We start from the raw sequence: 20311 nt of genomic DNA on the forward strand, positions 1-20311 counted from the left end.
TATTTTTGACCAGGACCTATGTTCACATACCTGGAAAGAAATTCTACCTCTGATCCAAGAAACTTAAGTTTCTAAACTGTTTATATCGGTCTCCATTAAGTAACTACCCAAATATCATCAACAAAGAGAGACACAACTAATTGAATTGAGTATAACTGATGTCAAGCTCCTGAAACACTTCTATTGATAGCACAAACAAATAATGAAACAAGACAAACCCTTATAATGGAACCATGTTTGGAGACTAAAGCAAAGGCTGACAGTATGTCTCCAGCATGAATGGAAAGAGAAGAGGAGCTGAGCTAGGGACTGACAAAATTAAAGTGCCTGTGGAGGAAAGTGACCTGAAAATGACAGAGTGGAGGGACTGCCCAGGTTTATTCTGGAGAAAAGAATGGAGTGGGACATGATAACTGTCTTTGAATATATAAAGGGCTTTGATGTAGGAGACAAAGCAGATGGCTCCAGAGCCAGGACTAGGATTAATGGGGGGAATTAATAAGGAGGAATATTTGAGTTCATTCTTAGGAACAGAACATTTATTTGTCCATACCATGCCTGTCTTGGGTTTAATGGCAAGGATATCTGACTCCACCCACTTAGAAGTCACAGAAGGGTCTGTGACCCTTCTTCCCAGTGGGTCTGTAGGCAGCTTGCTCTTGTTATCCTCATCACTGCTTCCCCCACTAGCAACAAAAGTGCCCCAAAGCCCTGTATCCTGCTGCCACTGCTGTCAATGTAGGCACTTCTTTGCCACCACTTCCTTGGGGACTCTTTTTTTTTTTTTTGAAATGTATTGTCAAATTGGTTTCCATACAACACCTACTGCTCATCCCAAAAGGTGCCCTCCTCAATGCCCATCACCCACCCTCCCCTCCCTCCCACCCCCCATCAACCCTCAGTTTGTTCTCAGTTTTTAACAGTCTCATATGCTTTGGCTCTCTCCCACTCTAACCTCTTTTTTTCTTTTTTTTTTCCTTCCCCTCCCCCATGGGTTTCTGTTAAGTTTCTCAGGATCCACATAAGAGTGAAAACATATGGTATCTGTCTTTCTCTGTGTGACTTATTTCACTTAGCATCACACTCTCCAATTCCATCCACGTTGCCAGAAAGGGCCATATTTCATTCTTTCTCATTGCCACGTAGTACTCCATTGTGTATATAAACCACAATTTCTTTATCCATTCATCAGCTGAAGCACTGCTAGGAATTTATCCAAGGGATACAGGAGTACTGATGCATAGGGGCACTTGTACCCCAATGTTTATAGCAGCACTCTCAACAATAGCCAAATTATGTAAAGGGACTCTGCTTCTTACAAGCTAAAGTAGAATTCTCCCCGCAAGTGATTACAACTCTTTTGACCAATTGTAGATTGTTAAGCCTTTGAATGACCTGGGGGTTGACTACTGGAAAGCCACAGCCAGAGGTTGGCCCTTGCTTCATCTAATCCATATAAACTATGATTAGCAAAAATTGTTCTACAAGATCTAATATTTGAATGCCACCCTTTACAAGCTTCTAGTGCTGATTTAGTTTATAATGTTTTTATCTCATTGACCATCAAGAATCCAATCACTATTTTACCTGCCTGGAGTTCATTTTACTTATCTTTGTCTTCTTTTTTCCCAGCATAAAGCCAGGCTCTTAGGCCTGTAAACATTGAGTGCATGAATGAAGTCTGCAGGCAAATCTGAGATGCTAACAGGAAAAGAAGAAAGGTACAGTGAGTACTCACCACTGTTTCTCACTGTTTCATGGTCCTGTTTTTATGAAAATTCTACTCAGCCTAAGAGATGCAGGCTTTTTTAAATGACAGAACTTCTAACTTTTTTCAAAAAGATAAATGACTAGACTGAAAAGGACACTTTGATGAAAATCCATAAAATAACTCACTCAGTGGTAAGGACTGGAGGTGAATATACATACCAGAGGTCAGCTCGGGGTACATAAGAGTCTAGCTTCTGTTTAGAGGAAGCACCTGGAGGGAGTAGGCAGTAGCACTTTTTAATAACTTACCCTCCAAACAGAGGCCCTGGCCTGGTTAATTCTTGGCTGCCATAGCAAAGCTTTCTTCTGAAATGTATCAGGCACTAGCCCTCTTCCTACTTTCCCTAGGCTGCTGCATATTTATTTTTTTTAATATTTTATTTTACTTTTGGGAGAGAGAGAGAGAGAGAACAGGGGAGAGAGAATCCTGAGGATTCTCATGAGTACTCTCCAATTGGTAAGGCATTTACTGTAGTAACAAGTCAGTAGTCTTTGTAAAAGCTAAGGAAAAGTCCTAAAAGCAGATGCTGTCCATGTCCCCATAGAGCACTGGCAAAGGTGCAGGGACTTTAGGACCTGCTATTATCCATGGCACCTTGCTGAGTTTGGGAGAGTCAGCTGGCATCCACAGAAGTAGTACATACTGCTGGCCAGGAGGATGGGCCCTGATGGACAATGTCTGCATTCATTTCCCTAGATGCCGTAACAAATTTGCACAAACTTAATGGCTTGAAATAACATAAATTTATTATATTATGGTTCTGGAGATTCTGGAGATCAGAAGTCTTGGCCTATTCAGAGTGAGCCAAAAAGAAACGAACAAGCAAACAAAAATGAGAGAAAAGGATTAAAGCAATTAGGCAGAGGGAAACAGAGGAGACAATCCAACATAAGGGTAATTGCTATCTCTATTCTAGAAAGCCCAAAAAATAAGACAGAAAAAATAGTTTTCAGAAAAAAAAATTTTTTAAATGTTTATTTACTTATTTTGAGGGAGGCGGGGGGGGGGGGGAGAGAGAGAGAGAGAGAGAGAGAGAGAGAGAGAGAGAGATTGTAAGCAGGGAAGGGGTTAAAGAGAGAGGGAAAGAGAGAATCCCAAGCAAGTTCTGCACCGTCAACACAGAGCCTGATCCAGGGCTCGAACTCAAGAACCATGAAATCACGACCCAGGCACTGAGTCACTGAGCCACCAGGCACCCCACAGAGAATATTTTAAATGTCTCTAAAGCAAATGAAAAACTGAATCTTCACGTTGAAAAGACAAACCATATATACCAGTAAAAAATAATACAGAATGACAAATAAGGGCATTTCTAGTTAATGAGAAAAGAACTCTTCAAGGAAATAGGCAAAAAATGAGACCTATATTTATATATATAATGCAGATATCCAGTTAGTTGTTTATATAAAGTGTAAGAACTGATACTATGAAGTCTAAAATATCATGTAGTGGTTGAGGCTTCTGGGGGCATCCATGTGAGGAAATATAGGACTTTAGTGTTTAAAGTCACGTAGTATTTACCTTTGACAGTTTGAGGGAGTTTGTAGGTTGGCAAGTTTTTATAACTATGCAGCTATTTATAATTGGAGAGGGACAGCACAGCTTTAATAGGTGCATGTAGTACGTGAACCTTGATATGACCTAGGTGGGCACAACTTTGGCCCAAACAAATTCAGTTTAGCTTCAGCCTGGTGGAAGCAGGGATTAAGTTATTGGGTACTATGTCACATTACCCCAGGAAAATTTCACCTCAAAACAGGCAGAGCTTTAAGGTACAGGTGTTTTAGGCATTAGTTGCATGAACAATTTTCATTGCTTTTCTTTGGTTTATCAGTAAGGTTAGCGACCATGACTTTAGACTCTAAAGAGAGCTAGGCCGATTCTACTTGGGCTCCAAAACACTAAAGTGTGAGTTTCTTGCTAGGTCTAATTAGGAAGAACCACATAAGTCCCTTTGTGTTTGAGCTATCACTAGGGCCAAGAGAAGTAGTGGTGAATGACTTAGCTTCTTGGAATCACATATTTGTTCATAGGCTGAAGTGGTCTCAGGTTGGCTCTGGTTTTGTTGGTTTGGGCAGTTATGACCATGGTTTGAGATCTGGTTTCTTCTACAAATGGTGGATAATTGTATTCATGAGCAGATCAAAAGGAATAGAAGCTTTTATTATAAAGAGACCATGGCAAGGAATAGAAGCTTTTATTATAAAGAGACCATGGCATCCTTCCTGGGTTCAGGAAGAGAAATTTCTTAATGAAATTATTACAAACCTAAAAGTAAAGAAGAAAATAGAAAAGGCCTATATCTACAATATTGTCTTTAGGAATAAAGTATGCTTAGGAAATAAAGAAGGTATTGTTTGAAAGGACTAGATGTAGGCAGTTTTGTGGGCAGTGGAGATATACAATTTGGGTGCCTTCTTAAGAAAAAGAATACAACATTTTCTTTTTTCTTTTTTTTTTAATTTTTTAACGTTTATTTATTTTTGAGACAGAGAGAGACGCAGCACGAACAGGGGAGGGTCAGAGAGAGAGGGAGACACAGAATCCGAAACAGGGTCCAGGCTCTGAGCTGTCAGCACAGAGCCCCACGCGGGGCTCGAACTCATGGACTGTGAGATCATGACCTGAGCCAAAGTTGGACACGTAACCGACTGAGCCACCCAGGCACCCCAAGAATACAACATTTTAAATGCAAAATTAATGACTCAACATTCTTAACTTTAAATGAAATCCAACTTATCAGTCTTTTCCTTTTTAGTTTTTTATATCTTGTTTAAAAAAATCCTTCCCAAATCTTAAGGTCACAAAGATACTCTACTATATAATCTTCTTAGAGATTTCTAATTTTGTCTTTTATATTAGATTTTTAATCATCAAGTATTGGTTTTTCTGTATCCTGTAAGGTAGAAATCTAATTTCATTTTTCCTCATTTGGATGGCCAATTGTTTTAGCCTCACATGTTTAAAAAGTCTGTCTTTTTGCCCCCTGCCCTTCAGTGCCCTTCTGTCAGTACTCACATAGATCTTTTCTGGTCTCTATATTCATGCCAGTGGTCTATTTCTTTATCTCTGAACAAATGTCACACTAACTTAATTACTATAGCTTTATAATAAATCTTGATACATGGTAGAGCAAGTTCTCCCAACTTGTTCATTTTTAAGAGTATCTTTGATCTCCTGGGCATTGTGTATTTCCACATATCTTTTAGAGTTGAGCTATTAAATATCATGAAAATACTAATTGGGATTTTTATTGGAATTGCATTAAATAATCATGTGGGGCAAACTGGCATATTTACACATTAAGTCTTCTAAACCAGGAGCATTAAATATTTCTCATTTATATAAGTGTGATCCCAATATTAGATAAAAACCAGCTTCTCTTTGGCATTTGCCAGATGATTTTTGACAATTTTTTTTGACAACTGTTGATTGTCTTTCAACAATTCTGGGGGAATTCTCAACCTCATGCTTCTTCAAATACTGACTCTTTTCAATTCTGTTATTCCTCTCCAAAATTCCAAGCACACATTCATTAGTCCTTCACAATCTAGCCTCTGTGCCTCTTTACCTCTTTCATATTTTCTATCCTTTTAGCTCTTTGAACTACACTCTGGAATTTGTCTTTGACTCTATCTTCAAGTTCACTCATTCTTTCTTGAACTATGTCTAATCTTTTCTTTAATAGCAAATTTAATATGTTTACTTTCAATCATATTTTTCTTTTCTAGAATTTCTATTTGATTCTTTTTTTTCCAAGCCTTTTTGGTTGTTTTTATAGTCTTCTGTATATGTTCAAGACTCCTTTTTACCTCATAAAGCATGTTAAACATATTTTAATACATGTTAAGCATGAATTTTATATTTTTTGCTAATTTCATTATCTGAAGTCTTTATGGTTCTAATTCTGCTATGTATTGCTTCAACTCTTCCTCATAACTTATTTTCTTGTGTTCTATGATTTTAACTATGAATTCATAAGTGGGAATTCTTTGAGATTCAGGATGAACTTTTTTGTTCCTTCAAGAAGGATTTGTGCTAACTTATTCAGGTTGCTGGGAGGATTATCTTTCTAGGCACATTTTATTTTTACTTCTTGCATGATGATACTTGCATTTATGTTTTTGAAACAATCTCAGATTTATAGAAAGTTGCAGGAATTATACAAAGAACTGTATTCCTGAACTATTTGAAAGTAAGTTGCCAAATGATGCTGATCACATCCATTCACCTTAGTGTTGCCCACTATACACACGGACATTCTCTCACATAGAATGATAAAACTATCAAAACCAGGAGGCAACCATTGATATATTACTATTACCTAATCCTCAGACCCCATCATGTCTCAACAGTTGCCCCAATTATGTCTTTTATAATAGAAGAAGGCAGTCTAGAATCATGTGTTACATTTAGTTATCACACTAATTCTTCAGTGTCCTTCAGTGAGGAAGGGTTCCTCAGTTTTTCTGGACTGTCTTGATCTTGACACTTTTAATCATTACAGACCAATTATTTTGTACAATGTGCCATAACTTGGATTTGTATGAGGCTTCTTTATTATTAAACTGAGAAAGAACACAGTAAATCAGGCAAGAGTCTTGGACTGAGAGTGGAAAATAAGCTCAAGAACTAAGAAAGGTAAGCCCTAGCCCAAAAGAATGGTTTTCTTTAGAAATAATTAATATTAATGAGATGATTTTGAAAAATAAATGTTGAGGCTGTGTAGGGGTACAGTGAAGTGCTCATATCCTATGGTCTCACCCCTTATGGCCAAATATCTTAAAAGGCAAATCTACTTCTACTTCCTCTTCACCCACTCACTTCAGCTCCCACCATTCTAGAGAATAAGTTCCCCTTTTAAAGGTCACCAATGAACTTTTAATTCATTCTTCTTGAACTTCCTGGTAAAAGTGATACAGTGGACCACTCCCTTCATTATTTTTTTTCTTAAACAACTAGACTGAGATATAATTCACATACCATACAATTCATTCCAATAAAGTATAAAATCCAATGACTTTTAATATATTCACAGAGTTGTGCAGTGATCATTACAATCCGTTTTAGAACATTTCATTACCCCAAAAAGAAATCCCACTCTCCTTAGTCATCACCCTCCAATTCTTCCACCTGCCCACTGCCCCCCCCCACCCCCCGCCCCCCAGGCCTAGGTAACCACTAATCTGCTTTCTCTCTCTATGGATTTGTCTCTTTTACACAATTTATATAAATAGAATCTCATATGTAGTCCCTTGTTGACTGGCTTCTTTCACTTAGTATGTTTTCAAGGTTCGTCCATATAGTAATGTATAACAGTCCTTCATTCGTTTTTATGGTTGAACAGTATTCCATTGTACAGATATACCACATGTGTTTATACATCCATTAATTGATGAACATTTGAGTTGTTTCCATTTTTTTGCTATTGTGAATAATGGTGCTTCCTTTCATCTTAAAACTCTTCCTTCTTCTGGTTTTGACACCACTTTATGTCATCTTACTTTAATGTTTTTATGTTACCTTCTGAATTAAGGAAGGGAGGAAGGGAGGAAGAATGGGAGGGAGGGAGGGAGGAAGGAAGGGAGAAAGAAAGAAAGGGAAAGAAAGAAAGAAAGAAAGAAAGAAAGAAAGAAAGAAAGAAAGAAAGAAAAGAAGGAAGAAGGAAAGAAGGAAGGAAGAAGGAAAGAAAGGGAGAGAGAGAGAGAGACGGAGGGAAAAAGGAAGGAAGGAAAGGAGGGATAGACTTGCTTTTCTCTCTCTATCACTGCTCATCTCTCTCTCTTTTTTTAAATTTTGTTTAATGTTTATTTATTTGTTTTTGAGAGAGAGAGAGAGAGAGAGAGAGAGAACACACAAGTGGGGGTGGGGAGGAGAGAGAGAGGCAGACACAGAATCTGAAGCAGGTTCCAGGCTCTGAGCTGTCAGCACAGAGCCTGATGTGGGGCTGCAAACCAAGAACCGTGAGATCATGACCTGAGCCAAAGTTGGATGCCTAACTGACTGAGCCACCCAGGCGTCCCTCTGTTCATCTCTCTAAGTGGAGGCAAACCATATCCATTGATTTCAAGCCTGGTTTTTAGGCTTTTTTGTATGTTCCATTCCTGCCAAAGCCACAATTTCTCATCTTCCAAGGACCAAACAAAACCTTCTAAATCTTCAAAGTTCATCTCAAATACTACCAAAAACTATCCCATGTGCTTCTAAAGTAAATTTTTGCATGCTTTGCTTTTGTCACTCTTACAAAACATACTTCACACTATAACTATTGATGTACTCACTATCTTCCCTAACAAACTTAGTCCCTGAGGGCAGAAACTAAGTCTTACCTTGTAGTTTCTTGCAAACTTGAGTTATTCAAAGTAGGGCTTGATAAATATTTATTTGTGAAACTACTTGAGGGGAATCATGTGAATTGACTCACTATTTCAAGAGAGTATCTACACAATTGAGGGAGAATTATTTTGGAATTCTGAATTATCCAGAATCTAAAACTTCTTATTTTTAATTTAAGGAATGACTATAGAGAAGGTGACTATTGTCTTCTGAATAATTCCTATCACATTCAATTTGAGACAATGACTCATTGTTTTAAATATACTGTGACTCAACATGAATTCTTTTTTTTTTTCAACGTTTATTTATTTTTGGGACAGAGAGAGACAGAGCATGAACGGGGGAGGGACAGAGAGAGAGGGAGACACAGAATCGGAAACAGGCTCCAGGCTCTGAGCCATCAGCCCAGAGCCTGACGCGGGGCTCGAACTCACGGACCGTGAGATCGTGACCTGGCTGAAGTCGGACGCTTAACCGACTGCGCCACCCAGGCGCCCCGACTCAACATGAATTCTAACTAAATATCTATGTATATGAAGTGAATGGTGAGTGACTTACAAAAGTGGTGATTCACTAGAGTTAGGGGCATATAGTTTCTAAAACAGTACTAAATTCTAGACTTTTACCTAAAAAAATAAACAAAATAAAACAACAACAATAGAAGAATACAGACAGCCACATTCAGTGGCAATGTAAGATAAGAGTTTTATAGTCAACTGAATGGAACTGCCACCATGGTCATTATATGCCTGGGTTTGTGGCAGAGAAAGATTTCTGAGACTGATGGCAAAATAGTGAGAAATACATCATAAGTCATTCTCAAAAGATTGCTAACTCTGTACCGTTTATGAAGCATTCTTGTCTATAAAATTTGGAAACGAACATAATCAGGCCTCTAGATCCAACCATCAGTTTACAGGAAGTTCAGGAGATAAAAGAAAAAGTTGAGTAACATCATGAATCCAGAACAACAGCTAAATACAGAAACTAAATAATTCTATAACACAAATAACATGTTTGTTTCTAACAAATTGATGTCATAAAGTTAAAAAATATAAGAAATTGGGGACAATTTTTAAACAAGAGACTTAAGCACAATAAATGCACTCTGTGGGCCTTGTCTGAATCCTTATTGCAACAAATTGACTAAAACAAATCTCTTTAAGATAATCAAGAATATTTGCATATCAACCAGGTTACAGATGATATTAAGGAATCACTCTTAATTCTGTTAGGTGTAAAAATGCTATGGTGGTAAGTTACAGATGCATGCTCAAGTATTTACATGCGACATAACACAGTGGCTAAGATTTGCTTTAAAATATTCCAGAAACGCCAAGTGTTGGTAAGTAAAATGAGTTTGACAACCTGTTGACATATGTTGAACAGCGGGTAAGGGGTACATTGGGGGTTGTTAGAATTCTCCTTTTCCTTCTGTCTATGTTTGAAAATTTACATAACACAAAGATTTTTTTTTTTTTGATTGCTAGTAAAACAGATTTGGATTTAATGAAGATATGCCATGTACCTTCTATAGATAAGACCCAGTGCTAGGTGTAACACTTTTTTTTTATAAACTATACCCTATGTAACTCTCAATATATTCCTGAGAGAGGTATTCCATCTTGTACGTGAGGAAGCAGAGGTGCAGAGAGAGTAAAGAGTGACTTGGCCTTGCAGGGTTGGTAAACAGTGGAATTAGAATGTAAATCCAAATCCTATGACTTTAAATCCAAAACTCTCTCATAGCTATAGCACAGCTATTTCATAATCTTATCAATAATTTTAACAATTTTTAGCCATATAAATTAAACTGATCATTCCTTTTTATGTTATTGATGATGGGAAGACAAGAGCAGAAGAGAAGGGTATGAAAAAATTCAGAAGTTCATTTCTTTCTATAAGGAGATAAAATCTTAAAAAGAAGGCCAGGAAGTGTTGAGTGTTATTGATCAGAGGGGAAATCAACTTTAGGAGATGGAGAACAAGAACGTGTGACATCAGTGCCTTCTGGGAAAATGGGAAATCAGACAAGATAATTTTGAAGATCGCCGATACCGAACTGCACTGATTCCACTCCCCATTGCCCTGGTTACACTTCCCTCTCCTCATGTTAATGGTATTTTAGTGAGGAAAACCACTTGCAAATGAGTGACAAGATGATTAGAGAGAGTGGTTTGATTAAGCCCACCCATGCAGGAGCACATCCCTTCAGTAAACCTTTTGATGCCTCCAGGGCTGACTGATAAACGGGATGTGAACCTAGTGTTTTCTTGCCCTGCCCGCACAGGCTTAGCTGCTGGCTCCAGTCTCCCTCCTTTCTGTCTGCTGACTGCCTTGAAAAAGCCAAGTTATAGCTATTTTCAAGTTAAATGATCAAAAACTTTTGAAGTAAACCTAGAGAAAATACTCTGATCAATCTTAGCATTTTCTAGCAGATCCACTTTCTGGGTCCCTCCTGGTTCTATGTCACATAAGCATAGTGGCACCTGGCAAGTAGCCCAGGGGGCTCTGAGGGGTGTCTTTACTTCTCACCTTCCCTCAGAACTCAGAATCCAGCTGAGTGCCCAGGAGGATTTAACAAGCCATCATACTTCAACCAGCAACCTGTGCAGGTCTCCAACTCCCAGGGACAGTAACCTTGGGAAATTGTGGGGATTTACATAACAACAGTAAGGGACCATAGCTCCTACCCAGTAGACATGGTAACATAAAATAATTTAGATAGTCTGCCCTCCCATTCCTGCCCCATTCATAATACCCCCCTCTTCAGACTGTAACCCATATTTGGAGATAAGGCCTTTTAAGAGGTGATAAGAAAGTAATCCTATCTGACCAGTGTCCTTAGAAGAAGAGGAAATTTGTACACACAAAGAGATACCAGGGATGTGCTCACACAGAGTAAACAGGAACATGAAAAGGTAGCCAGAGGGCAGCTATCTTCAAGCCAGGGAGAGAGACCTCAGGAAAAACCAAACCTAAGGACACCTTGATCTTGGACTTTCAGCCACTAGAGCAGTGAGAAAATACATTTCTCTGTGCAAGCCATCCAGTCAATGGCATTTTGCTATGGCAGCCCTAGCAAACTAATATGTCATCATTTATTTTGTCTGGATACCATGATGACTGAAGGGAGAGAGATATTTCAAGTTCCAGACAATGGGATTCTTATATTTTGGTTGGAAATTAGGCTGTGAAAGGAAGGAAGGAAGGAAGGAAGGAAGGAAGGAAGGAAGGAAGGAAGGAAGAGAAAAAACAGCTGTATACATATCCACACATAACTACACATAAATGTGTGCTATTAAATTGCCAAGCTGATTTCATACTGATTCCTTAGGTTCCTGGAATAATAATAATAATAATGCTTAAATAGCATTTACTATGTTCTAGGCAATGTTCTACAAACTTCATCTACTATTTAACTCATTTAATCCTAACAACAAACTCACAAGATAGGCACACTGTTATCATCTACATTTCAAAGGTGAAGTAACTAAGGCACAGGGTGGTAAAGTACTACCTCAAGGTCACAGAACTAACAAGCGGCAGAGTTAAGATCTGAATCCAAATAGTTGGCTCCAGAGTATGAGTTGTTAGGCACCAGAACTATGTGCAAATTCTCACAGTGTGTTGGAAAATGACTGAGTGCCAGGGCAGATGCTGACACAGGGAGAGCTGAAACCGTCCACATATTAAAAGGCTTAGCAGGCCAGATCTGAATATCCAACCAACCAGTTGAGTAAAACCTGTCAGTTTGTCACTGTGTGAGTAAAAACAAATGAAAGCAGTTTGCCTTCAATTACAGCTATTGAAAAAAATATGGCCTAAGTCCATCATGCTTTCTGGTACACAGTGAAAAGAATTCTGAATTTAAAAGCTAAAATATGTAACATCAAGGCCCTGCTTTATTACTGAGAATCATTTTATGATAGAAGACAGGATTCAGTAGGCAGAGAGGGAAAGATTAGGGCCAGAGGTCCCTGGGTGGGGTGGGGGGGGGGGTGGGGAAACATCTATTTTGGAACAATGCCGGGAGTGTCAGACCACAGCAAACATCCTCAGGCATAAGGTTCCTCTTAAGAATGTAACAGACCCCACCTACTCCCTCTCAGGTTTCCCCTCAGGAATTTGACAAAAGACCTAAGTATGGCCATAGACCACCCCTCAGACAATGGAAATGAGCCAATCAGGAATGGACAACCCAGCACCTAGAGCTATCAAGTCAGTGAGAGTAGAATCTGAGAAGGAACAAGGGAGAACGGAAGAGGGAGGGCTGACCAGAACCTCATAAAACAAGGACTCTCGCCTATAGTCCTCTGGCATTCACTTTTGAATGTCCCCCTCTCTGTAGAGAGCTTTCCTTCTATTCTTCCTTTCTATTTTATACTCTAATAGACTTTTGCCTGCTGCTCATTTTGTGTCCACCTCTTCATTCATCCAAGCGGCGAGACAACAAATCCCAGGTATTTTGATAAAAAATCCTGCAACAATTTAGCCTTCAGCATGTTGCTTAACTTAGAATCAGGAAAGCTTTCCTAACTATAAAATAGAGATAAAATACTACCTTGTGAACTTAATGTAAGGATTGAGTAAGGTCATGAATATGAAAGATCCTGACAGAAAGAAATTGCTCAATATGGTAGTTCTGGAAGTTGAATCACAAATGTAACCAAAATGAATAAAATTGCATGATAGTGCATGTAAGATATTATTGCCAAGTACTCCTAGATAAATTTAGAGATGAGTCTAATACTTAGCAGGAAGAATGAAGCACAAGGGAAATGAAGGAAAAATTTTAATTCATTTTATTTTTGGCCTGCATTGCTTTTCTAAATACCTCTTAGACTTACACATTCTACTATATATACATGACAACAGGCAACAGTTAAAGAGTCTTGCTCTAAGTGGTGAATGATATTGTACTGTTAACACTATATGACCAAATAATGTATGTTAAGAAACACATCATTACTCCTTCAGTATTTACAATCATCAAAAATAGTACTCAATACTATAAATCATATAGGTCTCAGGATTATCATTATTTAACTCATCTGTATTAAAAAAGCTAGGATCTACTCCCCCAACAGTTGAGATCCCCTTTCCCTCAAACATGTCCTCCTATACCCCCTACAAAACTCCAGGACTATGCTTTCCTCTGAACCCAGATGCCGATGAGCTAGAGACAACAGAAACTCTAGATGAGAAGATTGGCACCATGACCTTCACACTTAGAAGGCAGGAAGACACCAGCTAGGAGGAGTGTGCTGTTGGGCACTAGACATCATTAGGGAGGAATGAGGGCACCATGAAAACAGACTGGAAAAGTCTAGGATCTGGATATAAGAAAGTGGAAAAAAAAAGCTGAGATAGGGGAGAGTGAAAGAGAGTCAGCTCAAGTGTTTTGCTCTCTTTACTGACTGTCACCATTTGGGTACATAAAAGTGAGAGAGTTCCTAAACCAAACTAAAATTAAGAAAGTTTGCCTAAAAAATCAGAAATGCTTTCCTGTCCTACCATTCTCTCCGATCTGGATAACTGTAATAGCTTCCTGTCTTCCCAGCCTCTAAACCACCCTTCCACCACCATCCTATTTCCATATCGCACCAGGGCTATCTCTCTAATCTGCAATTCTTATGCTCTCATCAGTATTTTTAAGATGAAGTCATGCAACTCTTTGGCATGACTGTATTTGTTATCCATTGCTGCATAAAAAATTACTCCAAAACCAATTGGCTTCAAACAATAATAATCATTTATTATCTCTCAGGGTCACTGTGGGTAGACATTCAGGTGGAATATAGGAGGCCTGGTTTATGACTGCTTTGCAAGGTCCAGGGCCTTGCACGAAGACTCACCGGCCAAAGTCATCTAGAGGCCTGTTCATTCTACATCTGAGCCCTAGCTGGGGCCAGGAGCCAGAACACCCACACTTAGCTTCTCCACTTGGCCTGGCCTTCCTCACAACATGCTGACTTCCAAAGACAAGGGTCCAGAAACAGAGGGAGGGAGGCAGGAGGAGAAGGATAGGAGGAGGGAGGGTAGGCGGTAGGGTGGAAGCACAGTGGGTGGAAGTCATAGTGTTTTCTATAAACGAGCCTTAGAAGAAGCCTTAGAAGTCATGCAGCATCACTTCTGCCACATCTTATTGGTCAGAAAGGTTATAAAAGTGTCCCAGGTTCAACGAGAGGGAACAGAGCCCTCACCTCTGGATGGAGGAATGTAAATACTGTGGGATGGAATATATATTGGTGAAGTCATTTTGAAAAAGTATATCACTTGAAAAATACAGTCTGCCACATGGTAGACCCTTCACTTCCCACCTACCCTTTCAGCATCATTTCCTTCTACTCCTTGCCACTCACTCTACACTTTCCATACAGACCTTCTGTTTTGCTTAGTTTTTTTCTTTGAACGTGACAAAATTTTCCTGCCTCTGTACCCTTGTATATGCCACTCCTTATACTTGGAATGTCCTTCCTTCTCCCTGTTACCTTCATAGTAAAAACCTTCTGATGATTTAAGTCCAAATTAAAACGTATCTCTGTAAAGCCTTCTTGTCCCATGCCCCTAAAAGGTTAACTATTCTGTTCCCTAGGATCCTATGTATGTTATACATATCTGTGTCTTACAGTATTATCTGGTTGAGTTTTTTTTTTTTTTAATGTTTATTTATTTATTTTGAGAGGGAAAGAGAAAGAGAGAATAAGGGAGGGGCAGAGAGAGGGGGAGAGAGAAAATCCCAAGCAGGCTCCGCGCCTGATGCGGGGCTCGATCTCATGACCCCTGAGATTATGACCTGAGCTGAAATCAAGAGTCAGATGCTTAACTGACAGAACCATCCAGATGCCTCTATCTGGTTGAGTTTTTATCCTCATCAGACTGTGAGCAAGTCAAAGAAAAAGACAAAGCCCTGTTACTTATTATGATTATTTTCATATTTCCCTGTTCTCTTCTGGTTGCCAAATATTCCACACAGTGCTTAGCACAATGTCCCATCCATTAAATGTGAGTTGAGTGGCTGAAGAAAACTGTGAGGCAACCTGTGGAAAATTATCATTTCAGGGGCAAGGTGGCTTTCTTGACCTTCTATTGCAATTATTTTTTTTGGCTTCTGCTGCCTGAAATAATTTATATTTTTAAACTGAGACAGAGACAGAGAGAGAGAACGATGGGTAGTACAAATGCCTGGTCAAAGCAAAACACTGCCTCAAAGTACGGCTGATGACAACAAAGCCATTTCGATGTATCTAGAGAAGAAAGGTTTGAGAACAAGGACTCACTGGGGGGATGAGGAGGTGAGAGCACTGACAAGCAGGGGAAAAAAGCAAAAAGCTAAGTATATAAATACCAGCAACAAATTCTGCTGTACTCAGTCAAATCTTGCTTACTTTCAGCTGCTTCTGAACAACTAGAAGCTGGGGGCAAAAATCTACCTGATTCTGGTTCCTCAATGGGAATGCAGTCTAGGATTTTTCTTTTTCTCCTGCTCGTCCACTACTTTCCCCAGTCACTGCTGCCAAAGAGTTGCTACTGTTGTGGCCCCACAGGACTGACAGGAGTGGGAGAAAAGTCTCTACATGCCAAGATCATACATTCACAGGAGCCCCCAGGTGGACCTTAGATTAGGCTCTGGCATGTATACTCTGGTGACATTATCATGAGGTCTACAGTCTCATTCACAACTCTCCTCCTTTTGGTCCCTCCTTTCTGGAATATGGCTTCTGGTGTAAAAGGTGATGGGCAGTATCACTGTTTCCCCAAACTACCTGATCATAAGAATGCTCTGGGAGAGCTCCAGTCATTAAACACACACTCCTGGGACCTTCCTTGGAAGACTGATGCAGCAGGAGTCTATTACATTCATGACTGATGAGAGAAGTTTAGGAAAGCCCAGACTAGATGACCTCGAGTTCTCTTGTTGGTCTTGAATGAATAGTCTACTTCTCTTACACATGGTTATACAATTAATCCTCCAAAGTCACAGCTCTGAGTGGCTACTGCCACATCAAGGAGTTTGGGCTTCCTCCTACAGGCACTGGGAAGCCCCTATGGAAATGAGTAGCCTAATCATGGTTGGTATGTTGAAAGATCACTCTATCAGCTGCATGAAGGGTGGTATAAGACCAGAAGCAGGAAGGACAAAATTATTACAATAGTCCAGACATCCATTTCTCCTATCAGTAGCTCAGAGCATTCCTCCTTCCCACATCCCACAGGAACTGACATGGTATCACTTGCTTAATTTTACCTGAAATTCATTCTTGTCAGTGTAGAAGTTTGCAGTGTAGAACCTATGCTATTCAAGAGATAAAGAGGAACAGGACAAAAGCAGTAACATTAGAGGTGGAGAAAAAGGGCAGGACAGAGAGAATGGTAGTGAGCTAGAAGATACAAAACTTGGTGAGGAGAGGGTTAACACAGAGACTAGTCTGCACCTTGCAAGGTTTTGTAGCCAGTGAAGTGTAAGTGACCCCTACTTCCTTCTTAGCAACAGCTCCAGGCCTTTCCTCTTCATCACCTTGCTTCCCCCTCCTATGGTCCAAGGAATTTGCCTTATACCTGGGAATCCTCTGATTCATGGGTAGACCTTTTGGACCTTTTTCTGCTTTTGCCTGGCTATTTACAATGTTGAATGGCAATAACATACACATCACTCTTCTCTAGGATTTGCTACCATATAACCCAGGTAATATCTTCATGTAAAGAGGTGTGTGAGGAGGTGGGGAGGGGGGGTTACTCTAGCTCCCTGTTCTACTAAATCAATTTCTTAGCTTATCATCTAGGCTCTGTCCTTACCATTGGTCTACAGTTATGTTATACTTTTCCAAAATTTGTTTCAGTATTCCTGCCACCATACTAGTCCTGCCTATGTGCCCTACCATGTAGATACAGTTCAAATGCCATCCTTCTTCTGGTTCCCATAGAGACATAACTACTTTCTTTTCTTTTCTTTTAATATATGAGATTTATTGTCAAATTGGTTTCCATACAACACCCAGTGCTCATCCCAAAAGGTGCCCTCCTCAATACCCATCACCCACCCTCCCCTCCCTCCCACCCCCCATCAACCCTCAGTTTGTTCTCAGTTTTTAACAGTCTCTTATGCTTTGGCTCTCTCCCACTCTAACCTCATTTTTTTTTCCTTCCCCTCCCCCATGGGTTTCTGTCAAGTTTCTCAGGATCCACATAAGAGTGAAAACATACGGTATCTGTCTTTCTCTGTATGGCTTATTTCACTTAGCATCACACTCTCCAGTTCCACCCACGTTGCTACAAAAGGCCATATTTCATTCTTTCTCATTGCCACGTAGTATTCCATTGTGTATATAAACCACAATTTCTTTATCCCTTCATCAGTTGATGTACATTTAGCTCTTTCCATAATTTGGCTGTTGCTGAAAGCGCTGCTATAAACATTGGGGTACAAGTGCCCTCATGCATCAGTACTCCTGTATCCCTTGGGTAAATTCCTAGCAGTGCTACTGCTGGGTCATAGGGTAGGTCTATTTTTAATTTTTTGAGGAACCTCCACACTGTTTTCCAGAGCGGCTGCACCAGTTTGCATTCCCACCAACAGTGCAAGAGGATTCCCATTTCTCCACATCCTCTCCAGCATCTACAGTTTCCTGATTTGTTCATTTGGGCCACTCTGACTGGCGTGAGGTGATATCTGAGTGTGGTTTTGATTTGTATTTCCCTGATGAGGAGCGACATTGAGCATCTTTTCATGTGCCTGTTGGCCATCCGGAGAGACATAACTACTTTCTCTTCTGATCTCTGTAGCACTGCACACCTGGTAGGGCACCACTGCGCTCCCTGCTGGCTTGAACACAGAGATCTTGCATGTGAGGCAATGCTTTATGCTTCTTTATAGCCCTCAGTTCCCGATAGTGCTGCAGTTGTTTTTGTTGCATTATGAAGATGGAATGTAGTTACATATTTCACATATACACAACTTGTTTAGTTCAACTGTACCCTAATTCTTTATTCCACAGTTTTAAGAATGACTTTGTAGCATAGAAAATTGGTATTGTTTTCCTTTGTATTTAAAAAAAAATGCAGATCTCCTAATACAAACTTTGACACTTTCTCATGAGGCTATACTCACATTGGCATAAACATTTTCTTGTTTTAAATATTTATTTATTTGGAGAAAGAGAGAGAGAGAGAGAGAGCGAGCATGAGCTTATAGGGCAGGGGAAGAGATGGAGAGAGAGAATCCCAAGCAGACTAGGGTCTGGCTGCCAGCGCTATGCCAGAATGCGGGGCTCGATCCCATGAACCATGAGATCATAACCTGAGCAAAACCAAGAGCCTAACTGACTGAGCCACCCAAGTGTCTCTCTAGCGTAAACATTTTCTAGTGGGGGAAGCAGGGGACATTTCAATGGCTAAAACATAGTGAGCAAAGGAATATTCAGGAATAGAATTTGGGTTTCCTGAATCCTGATCCAGTGCCTTTTCCAAACAAAAACAAAAACTTATGAAAATAAACAGCAAAATCAAAAGCTTTTGCACAACAAAGGAAACCATCAATGAAATGACAATGCAGCCTAACCAATGGGAGAAGATATTTGCAAATGATATATCAAAAAAGGGGTTACTATCCAGAACACATAAAGAATTTATAAAATTCAACACCAAAAAACCCCCAGATAATCTGATTTAAAAATGGGCAGAGGACTTAAATAGAACTTTTTCCAAAGAAGACATACAGTTGGCCAACAGACAAATGTAAAGATGATCAACACAACTGGTCTTCAAGGAAATGTAAATCAAAACCACAATGGCATATCATCTCCCACCTGTCAGAATGATTAATATTAAAAGGGAAAGACATAGGGGCGCCTGGGTGGCTCAGTCGGTTAAGCGGCCGACTTCGGCTCAGGTCATGATCTCGCGGTCAGTGAGTTCAAGCCCTGCATCGGGCTCTGTGCTGACAGCTCAGAGCCTGGAGCCTGTTTCAGATTCTGTGTCTCCCTCTCTCTGACCCTCCCCTGTTCATGCTCTGTCTCTCTCTGTCTCAAAAATAAATAAACGTTAAAAAAAAAAAAAAAAAAAGGGAAAGACATAAAAAATATTGACAAAGACATAAAGAAAAAGGAACCCTTGTGCACTGTTGATGGGAATGCAAACTGGTATAGTCACTCTGGAAAACAGTATGGAGGTGCCTCAAAAAGTAAAAATAGAACTACCCTGGGGCTCCTGGATGGCTCAGTCGGTTGAGTGTCCGACTTCGGCTCAGGTCATGATCTTGCAGTTCGTGAGTTAGAGCCCCGCGTCAAGCTCTGTGCTGACAGCTCAGAGCCTGGAGCCTGTTTCGGATTCTGTGTCTCCCTCTCTCTACCCCTTCCCCACTCATGCTTTGTCTTTTTCTGTCTCTCAAAGATGAATAAACGTTAAAACAAACAAACACAGAACTACCCTATGACCCAGCAATTGCACTACTAGGTATTTACCCAAAGATATAAAAATACTGATTTAAAGGGGTACATGCACCCCGATGTTTATGGCAGCATTATCAACAATAGCCAAATTGTAGAAAGAGCCCAAATATAGAAAGATGAATGGAGAAAGAATATATGGTACACACACACACACACACACACACACACACACACACACACACACTGGAATATTACTCAGCCATCAAAAAGAACGAAATCTTGCCATTTTCAATGACATGGATGAATCTAGAGAGTAAAAATCTAAGTGAAATAAATCATGCAGAGAGGGACAAATACCACATAATTTCACTTACATGTGGAATCTAAAAAACAAAAGAATAAACAAGTAATAACAGTAACAAACAGATTCAAATACAACCAACAAACTGGTGGTTGCTGTACGGGAAGTTGGTGGGGATGACAGGTGAAATAGGGACGGGGATTAAGAGGTAAAAACTTCCAGTTATAAAATAAGTAAGTAATGGAGATGAGAAGTACAGCATAGGGAACATAGAAAAAAGGAAAACAATGATCACAAGGTAGAGAAAATCTCTACAAGGTTGATTCAGTCTGTTAACAGTTGATGAAAACCACTGAAAAAAAAAGTCAATTAACATATTAAGTTCAAAATCAAATTGTGTTTCTAGGAATACTTTACACACCTTTTCAGAGAAAAGTTTAAAAATACACAAGGGGAATATCACAGGATAGTTAACAAAAGAAAACAGTTGCCAACTAGCCAAGAGTCTCTGAG

At 39.7% G+C, this 20311-nt stretch overlaps 1 protein-coding gene across 1 annotated transcript in view; it reads left to right on the top strand.

The window, feature by feature from the left end:
- Positions 1–1702: 1702 nt before the first annotated feature.
- The window catches only part of ALDH1A2 (aldehyde dehydrogenase 1 family member A2), a 130872-nt gene continuing 112263 nt past the window's right edge, over positions 1703–20311 (top strand). Inside the window, exon 1 of the mRNA XM_053889029.1 lies at positions 1703–1721. The gene's annotated coding sequence lies outside the window, so the exon portion shown is untranslated. The remainder of the gene's footprint in view (positions 1722–20311) is intronic.

This window comes from Panthera pardus, unplaced genomic scaffold, assembly GCF_024362965.1.
Source record: "Panthera pardus isolate Hobbes unplaced genomic scaffold, ASM2436296v1 HiC_scaffold_24, whole genome shotgun sequence".
Lineage (NCBI taxonomy): Eukaryota > Metazoa > Chordata > Mammalia > Carnivora > Felidae > Panthera > Panthera pardus.